The sequence below is a fragment of the Octodon degus genome, unplaced genomic scaffold, assembly GCF_000260255.1.
Source record: "Octodon degus isolate 3935 unplaced genomic scaffold, OctDeg1.0 scaffold00163, whole genome shotgun sequence".
Classification (NCBI taxonomy): Eukaryota; Metazoa; Chordata; class Mammalia; order Rodentia; family Octodontidae; genus Octodon; species Octodon degus.
The window spans coordinates 1,510,405-1,518,736 of NW_004524739.1; the positions used below are offsets into that span (position 1 = coordinate 1,510,405).

Here is an 8,332-nt window from a genome sequence, read left to right on the forward strand (position 1 = left end):
TTTATTTATTTTTGGCAGAACCGGGGATTGAACTCAGGCCCTTGTGCTTGCCAGGCAAGCACTTATTCCACTGAGCCATCTCCCCAGTCCCAAACTTGTGATTTTAAATATTATTAGAGATGAAATAATGGAGGCACAGAGAGGCTTAGAAAGTTGTCCAAGGTCACACAGATGGTATCTTTTGCCTTTGACTCTTGGACCTGAGTGCTCAACCACTTCTTTCCATTGCCTGTCAGACAAAGACTGTTGCAGCCAGTCCCCAAAGCACAAGCAAATGCAGAGCCCGTAGGGACCCATGGATATACATAGCCCTCCCCTTGAGACACAGCCCAGCGCCGAGCTCCTCTGAGGAGGACACAAATTTAAACAACTCTGGGATCCACACATAGGTACAATCATGCCACCTCCAATAACACCCAAGTGCATACTGCCACAATATATCTGTGTCAGCCCAAGGGAAGCCCCAGATTCTGCATGCCTGGTATATACGGGGCTCCTGGAACAGGGCTGACAGTGTGGCCGGCAGGCAAAGGTGGGCAGCTGTCAGGGCTCTATTACTGCCAGGCTTGAGGGCATGAGGGCCCTCGCTGGGCCTGGCCTCCGGGACCAGAATGCTGTGGGACTTGGGGATGTGGAACAGTGGGTCTGTCACCTGCATGGCCCCAGGCACGAAGGCACCACACTGCATGTGATCCACACTTGTGGTGTCTTCTGAAGAGACAAAGGGCTAGAAGGAGACAGCAAGAGAGAGAGGGAGACCCACACAGACAGTCTGAGAGACAGACAAACAGACTGAGAAATGCAGGGAGATCTCAGGACAGAGAGATGGAAGAGACAGGGACAAAGAGAACCAGTGTGGTGTGCTGGTAAACTGATTGCCAGGAAAACAAAACATCAAGCCCTGATCTGTAACATTTGTTGATTTCTGTAGTGTAAATAGCCCCCGCCCCCCCACCATGGCTGATTTAAAGCTACCAAAGTGACTTCCTGAAGGCCAGGCCAGGGAGGGATGCACAGCATCAGCTCCCCGTAGCCAGTGCCAGCTGGCTCCAGCCCATCATTTCCAGAAAGACAAAGAGACAAGTGGAGACAGAAACCCAAGGGAAAGAGGAAGAGCAAGAGAAAGACAGTAACAGAAAAAGAGAAAGGCAGAGACGAAGGGAAGGAGGGAGAAGGAGAGAGCTAAGCAGATCAAGAAAACACAAAAGGGAGGGTGGTAGCTGCAGGCTGGGTCCTCTCTGCTTAGGCATCGCATGAAATCAGCCCCCAGGACTCTTCCGTTGTCCCCTTCCTCTGGTCCCAACCACGTGCCAACATTTCTATGGGGAGTAATTGGACTTCCTAGAAATCTGGGTGGTAATAGCTATTAGTAAAAATGCGCTAATTTATTAAACATTTATGCAGTGGCTGGCACTGTGCCAAACAATTCCTATGCATGATCTCATTTTGTGACCTTATGAAGTAGGGTTTTTTTTTTCTTTCTTTCTTTCTTTTCTTTGCAGCCCTTATGATGGAACCCAGGGCCCTGCACATGTTAGCCAAGTGTTCTGCCACTAAGCTACACCACGAACCCCAAGTAGGTTTTATTTTTAACCCTTCTTGTACAGATGAACATACAGATGAAACACAGAGATGTTAAGTCGCTGGCTCAAGATTATGTTTTGAGTAAGAAAACCTAAAATACAGTGCCAATCAATTTGACTCCAAAGCCCACCTTAGGCACTGATCTATTTTGCAGGCCTGCTGTTAGGAATGCCCACTGCATTCCAGGCCCTGGGCTACACGCTCTAAATCCTAGGTATGGGGGCTGGAGAGATGGCTCAGTGGTCTAAAGCACCTACTTGGAACAAGCTTGGCAAAGCACAGGAACCGCGGTTCAATCCCCCAGCACCACATGCTAGCCAGCCGTGCCCCCTGGTGGGCTGAGCTGGCCACACACACACACACACACACACACACACACTAAATGTTAAAATAAAAAAAAAATAAATCCTAGGTATGGGGCCAGCGAGAGAGCTCAGAGGCATAAACCCCTGCTTCGCAAGTACAAAGTCCCAAGTTTGATCCCCCATACTGCAACAAACAAAAAAACAAAAAACCTAAGTATGGCCCAGAGAAAGAAAGCAGTCTTTCTTTTGGAAGCGCTGAACTTCACTGGCTGCGAACACTGGGAGGAGAGCAACTTAGAGAGCCCAGGAGAATTCTGGGCACTCCAGAGGCTTGAATCCATTTGTGAATGTGTCTCTTTCTCTCCCCATCCATTTTGGGTCGGGGACCGAACCCAGTATTTCGTGCATGCTAAGCACACACTCTACCACTTAGCTATACTCTCAGCTCCAAATACGTCTCTTGAACATCTGGCTGACAGAAATTGGCTCCCAGAGACCCATTAGGTTATGGGTGTCACAGCTATGCTCCAACTCTGGACCTCTGTGCAGCACTCCCCATCCTGATGTTTTTTGGGGGGAGTTGGTCTTTTTTGAAACAGTTTCACCACGTAGTTCAGGCTGGCCTCAAACTCACAGAAATTCTCCTGCCCCAGCCTCCCCAGTGCTAGGATTATAGGCATGCACCGCTAGGATTATAGGCATGCACCGCCACCTCTGGCCGCCACCCAGCTCAGTTCTTTGGAAGTGCTGTAGCCTTGGGTGAATGTCTTGCTGCACCTTCTGTGCAGAGCAGCTGGGTGGGCTGGGTGAGATGAGGCACTTGCTTGCTGTGCAGTGACCGAATGAGGCTGAGAGCCACAAGTGGAGGAGTAAAACGGCCCCCAGGGACACTTATCAGTCCATCTGCCTCTTGTGTGTATGTAGCTGGGGAGGGGTGACTTGCTCCAAGGTCACATAGCCAGGCAGAAGGTTCAATGCTGAGACTACTAATTTGGGTCCAGAGTTCTGTTCCTGGCATTGACTGTGTTCTCCAGAACCTGCACATCATGCTGTCCCCGACTGGCAAATGTCACTTCCAACCAGCTGAACACACCACTGCTCTTGTCCAGAAACTGTCCATCTGGCAGTGGCCCTGCCTCTCACCCACCCTACATCTGGTCACAGGAGCCCCAGGCTCACTCAGTTTTTCTTTTTCTCTTTCCTTTTTTTGGTGGAACTGAGGATTGAACTCAGGCCCTTGAGCTTGCCAGGCAAGCACTTATTCTACTGAACCATCTCCCCGGCCCCTTTTCTCTTTCCTTTTACTTCATTTCTTTTCTTTATTTGTTTGGAGGGGGTTCTAGGGGTTAAACCCATGAGCACTCTACCACTCAGGTATATCCCCAGCCTTTTTTTGTTGTTGGTGGTGGGGCTCAAAGTCAGGACCTTACACTTGCCAGGCAGGCACTTATGCCACTCAACTATCTCCCCAGCTGTTTTAAATTTTCTTTTGAAACAGGGTATCCCTAAGTTGCCCAGGCTGGTCTTGGACCTGTGATCTCCCTGCCTGTTAAATAGCTGTAATTACAAGTATACATCACAGGGCCCAGCCCACATCTTTCCTTGAGGGCCACACTTCCCAAAGCCACGCCAAAGTTTTGATGTAGACACAGGATGTCCTGATTTTCTGAAACCCTGCTAAACATCTGAGGATCCAGAAAAAGATTTAGGCTCAAATTCTATCCCTCTGTACCCCCCCCCCCCCACTAGCTTGAGATACTGGGCAAGACTATTCATCTCTCTGAGTTGCAATTTTTTCGCCTGCAAAATAGGAATATGAGTCAGGTGTGAGGGCACATACCTGCAACCCCAACACTGGGAGGTGGAGGCAGGAGGATAGTAAATTAAAGCCTAGCCTGGACAACTTAGTGCTTAGTGAGGCCTTGTTTCAAAATTTAAGAAAAGAAAGAAATCGAAGGGATAGAGATGTTGCTGAATGAGTAGGCTCTCGTTCAATCCCCAGTATGAAGTAAAACAAAACAAAACAAAACAAAACAAAACAAAACAAAACAAAGGAATACAAATCTCTACCACATGGAGTTGTTCCTGAGCATCAAATAAAAGGCCCACAAAACATCAGTATTTAGTAGATGCTTCCCTCCTTTCCCTTTGATGAAGACCCTAAAAAGGCAGGGAGGAGATGAGCAGGGGTGCAGGGTTGGCCAGAGCTGAGAAGAAAGAGAAGTTCTCAGGCTAGGTAGAGGGCCAGGCCTGCCAGGGAGGCCTGGAGAGTCCACCAAAAGGGAACTGGGACTTCAGGCAGCAGCAGGAAACCACCATCCTGCAAGAGTTCCGGCTTCTCTCCAGGGCTGTGCTAGGCGGGGGCTGGCCTGGGTCCTGATCGTGTGGGGTCCTGTCCTCACCCACAGTCCTGTCACTGTAGCTGGAATTATAGTCCTGTCTCTCCCTGAAACTGCACCTCTCAGTAACCTCTCTTCCATCTCACTCTGTTGGTTCTTGAGACCTCAAGATCCACCCTATCCCGGATGCCTGGAGCTGGGACAAGATGATCAAGAGCCAGTCACCTATGTGACCTACTAGCTCTACCCTCCACATGGTCCTGAGGGTATCAGCTCAGAGCATCTGAGTAAAAATGTGGTTTTCTACCCATTGCCAAAGCCACCCCATGGGCTCCAAACCAAGGTCTTTATGTCCACCTGGCCTGGGGTTTGGGATGAGAACATGCGAGAGCCTCAAGGAGCGGAGAGAAAAGTCCACGGTGTAGCGGATGGGACACTCTGACCACAGGGTCCTTTAAGAGCTTGGGTGTGGGGTGGGGGCATCTTGCTTTCTTCCACCTCGAGCCCCCCTTAGTCATTTCATGTGGAAAGGGGGTTGACTCTTCCTTCCTTCCCCAGCTCTGGGTTCCTTTACCTACCCTGTGACACTTCCTCTGCCACAGCAGCCCCAAGAGACAGCAGAGACCACTGGGATGCCCACAGTAAGCTCACTGGCTCAGCCTTCTGAAGCATACTTGCAGATGCTCTCACACCTCCACCTCCACTCACAGCTTCACGCCCTCTGCCCTCTGCCCAGCAGAAGCGGGCGGGCTGCGAGGCCCAGGAAGTCCACCCCTTCCTCACCCCAACCCCCACTGAGGGCCACCTCAGGTTGGGCAAGGATGAGCTGGGGACTCAGGCCCAGCTCTGGCTACCTCCTCTGTCATATCAAGATGGGATGCCCCAGACTGGGGGCCTTGGCCGCTGACCCCCAAACCTCCACCTTCCCATCTATGATACGGGAACAGAGCACTTGCTCTCCCATTTCCACCGCAGACAGAAGAACGCTAATGGCTCCCTAAGGGGTGACAACAGCATGGTACCATGCGGTGGAGGACACATCTCAATCCTGCTTATCTCTCCAGGATGGAGCCTCAACAGATATTTCCTTGTTAGATGCCAGCGTCAAGCTGGTCCTTGGAGGCCCTATCAGTGAGATCCAGTCTTCCTGGTCCCACCCATGTTTTGAGAAGGTGAAAGAAGGGTTCGCTGGGTCAGTGATGACGCTTACCCCTTTTGTAAAACTGCTTTCTGGGGAGTCACATGGGGAAGGGTAATTTCTACAGACCCAGAGAAGCTTGTTAACTTTCCTGCAGTCACACAGCAATTAAGGGCCCAGGTCTTGCTCAGGACCCAGGTCTCTGAGACTGCAGATCCTCTACCCCAAGATCCCTAAATACGGAGCATCACCGTCTCCCTGGCTGGCAGCTCGGTTGGGCGTTTCACACCCCCCAGACCCAAAATGGAGGCGAAGGCGGGAACCAAAAGGGACAGCCAGCACTGAGTGCTTAGTTGTCCAGCAGGCTGGCCTCTCCGCCCTCTCGTTGCTATGGGGACGTCCCTTCCAGGCATTCGCGGTCAAAGGCAGGATTTCCGTCTAGGGGGCCAGCAATTCCCGGATCCCCAGGAGACCTCGGCCGGGCGGGATCGGGGATCCAGGGAGGGCCTTCCCTGCTGAGGGCGGGGACTTCCCCAGGAAGCCGCCCCAGGCCTTCAGCGCTTGGAAGGAGTCCCCTGCCGTCCAGAGCTCGCCCACCTCTGCAAGGCTTGGAGGTCTGGGGGCGGTGGCCTCTGTCTCCTCTACCCTGTTGGCGCCAGGCATCACCATGACTTCTGCCTGTTTGGGATAGGCAGATCCTGCAGACCCCTGGAACCGGGTCCCACTCTCCAAGACCCTCCTCTCGCACTGCCTCACCTGATCTCCCCAGGACCCTTGCCTAATCCCCCTCTGCCAGGTCCCTCAGCTTCTCCCCACTTCTCACTCTCAAGTTCCCCCTCCAGTTTCTCCCCCAAACCCTTTTGGAGGGCCCGGTAGTCCGTTCTATTCACTCTCAGCCCTTCCAATTCACCAACCTCATCCTAGAGATCCCTCGGCTTCCCCATCAGACCTTTTTGGGGTCCCTTTATCCCATTTTTCCCATGTGGTCTCAACCTTATTCCCAACTTTTATCAGTCTCACTTCCCAGGTCTCCTCAGTCTTCCTCCTTCGCCCTTTTCGGGATGGGATCCCCTGGTCGTAACCGTCCTCGGGTCTCCCAAAGTTCAGACTTGCTTCCCCGGCCGGCTCTGCAGGTCGGGGCGGGCGGCCGGGCCAGAGCACACTCTGCACCCTCAAGCCCACCTGTGCGGGCCGCCTACCTGGTTCGAGGGAGCTCGCTTCTGATGGAGCTGGGGCGAGTAAGCCCGGGCTTCCAGCAGCCACAAGTGCCGACGACGTGGGGGGAACTGGGGTGCTGCCCGCCTCTGCCAGCCGCCCCCTCAGGGCAGGGAGGAGGAAGCCGCTTCGAACTTCTCTTCTTGCGGTAGCGGCAGCGGCTGCAGCGGCGGCGGGGAGAATTCGCAGTCACGCCCCAGCCCCAAGCCAGCTGCCTGCAGCGGGGAGGGGCCCCCAGATCCCAGGCCCGCCTGCCCCTCTTCCCGCCCTCCCGGGATTACGGGTTCGGTTCTCCCCAGCCCTCTCCCTGTACCCCAGCGCCTTCCCCAGACCCTCGAAGGGGAAGGCTCCCCACCCCTAGAGGCATTTGCTCACTTGGAACCGTAGCCGCAGAGGGGAGACTTTCTCTGTCACTATGCAGCGCATCACCCCACTCTTTTATCCGCTGGGAAAACCGGTGACCAGGTCAGGACTGGCCTTACCCAAGTTCGCACAGCCAGCTGTCACCAGAGCCACTGTGGATCCTGTTACCACCTTGCTAGCTTTTCCTCGGTGGCTGGCACTGAGGGACAGGCATATTTGGGGTGGAAACAGGGGGAGACCCTGACTTTAGGAAACTGCTTTTTAGAATAATCTGACCTCAGCCCACAGCCACACACCCATCTTATTACTTTATCACAGTTCAGCCTTTTCTGATAAGAATCCCTGACCCCTACCCATCCTGGGTTGGTTTTCCCTCCCCTTTACTTCTTTGGCCTTAAGCCAAGGACCAGGAAACTCTCATCTGGATAGTAAGAGGAGCTTGTGGGAGGGTTGTGTGGTTGTGGAGTGTGTGTGTGTGTGTGTGTGTGTGTGTGTGTCTGTTTTGTGATGCAGTGGGGAGAGGGGGAGAGTGTGTGGGCACCAAAGTGGGAGACAGCTGACTGTAGGCAATGACATGGTGGCCTTGGTTTTGGAATCAACAGCTGAGGCACATTCTGGAGGTAGGTGTGTTTCTTTGCCTGTGTGTGTGTGTGTGTGTGTGTGTGTGTGTGTGTGTGTGTCCCAGAGGGACTGTGGGCGTGATAGCCAGTGGAGAGATGCAGATGAGAATGCTGTTCTCTTAGGAAAACCGAGAGAGACAGAAGAACCAGCAGAGGTGCAGGGCCTTTGGAGGTGGCTGCATCATGGCCCCCGCCATTGTTGAGCGGCCCCTGACTGGCTGTCAGTCCACATGTTCAATTAACAGACAGACATTTATCATTGCCAATCAGGTGCCAGCCTTGGGGAGCACAGAGAAGAAAGAGACTTGTCTGTGCTCTGGGAGGCCCCTCTGATGTCAGGCTTGCCTGGTCACCCTTCAAGGTTGGATTCTCAGGCATCTCCCCAAGAGGCCTTCCTTGATGGCCACTCTGCTTCCACAGGCCTCGGGTCCCACTGGCTTCAGGATGTGGGCGCAAGGAGTGTTTTCCCCAAGGGCAAGGGCTGCTGCTGGCTTTTGTCCGTACCTCCAATGTCCACGCAGGGCCTGGCCCAGAATAGCAGGCTCTCTGGGCATAGAAGTGCATGCATCAACTGGCGTGGTGGCGCGTGCCTGTAATCCCAGCACTCTGGGAGGCTGAGACAGGAGGATCCTAAGTGCAAATCCAATTGAGGCAATTTAGCAATTTAAAGAGATGGTGTCGGGGCTGGTGAGATGGCTCAGTGGTCTAAAGCACCTACTTACAACAAGCTTAGCAAAGCACAGGGACCGCGGTTCAATCCCCCAGCAC

At 53.3% G+C, this 8,332-nt stretch overlaps 1 protein-coding gene across 2 annotated transcripts in view; it reads right to left on the reverse strand.

Annotated features, from left to right (window-relative positions):
* Window positions 1-6,755, reverse strand: part of Fgr (FGR proto-oncogene, Src family tyrosine kinase) — a 25,359-nt gene extending 18,604 nt beyond the window's left edge. For both annotated transcript variants that reach the window (XM_023703049.1, XM_004642962.2), the window contains exon 1: window positions 6,566-6,755. The gene's annotated coding sequence lies outside the window, so the exon portion shown is untranslated. The remainder of the gene's footprint in view (window positions 1-6,565) is intronic.
* Window positions 6,756-8,332: the final 1,577 nt, after the last annotated feature.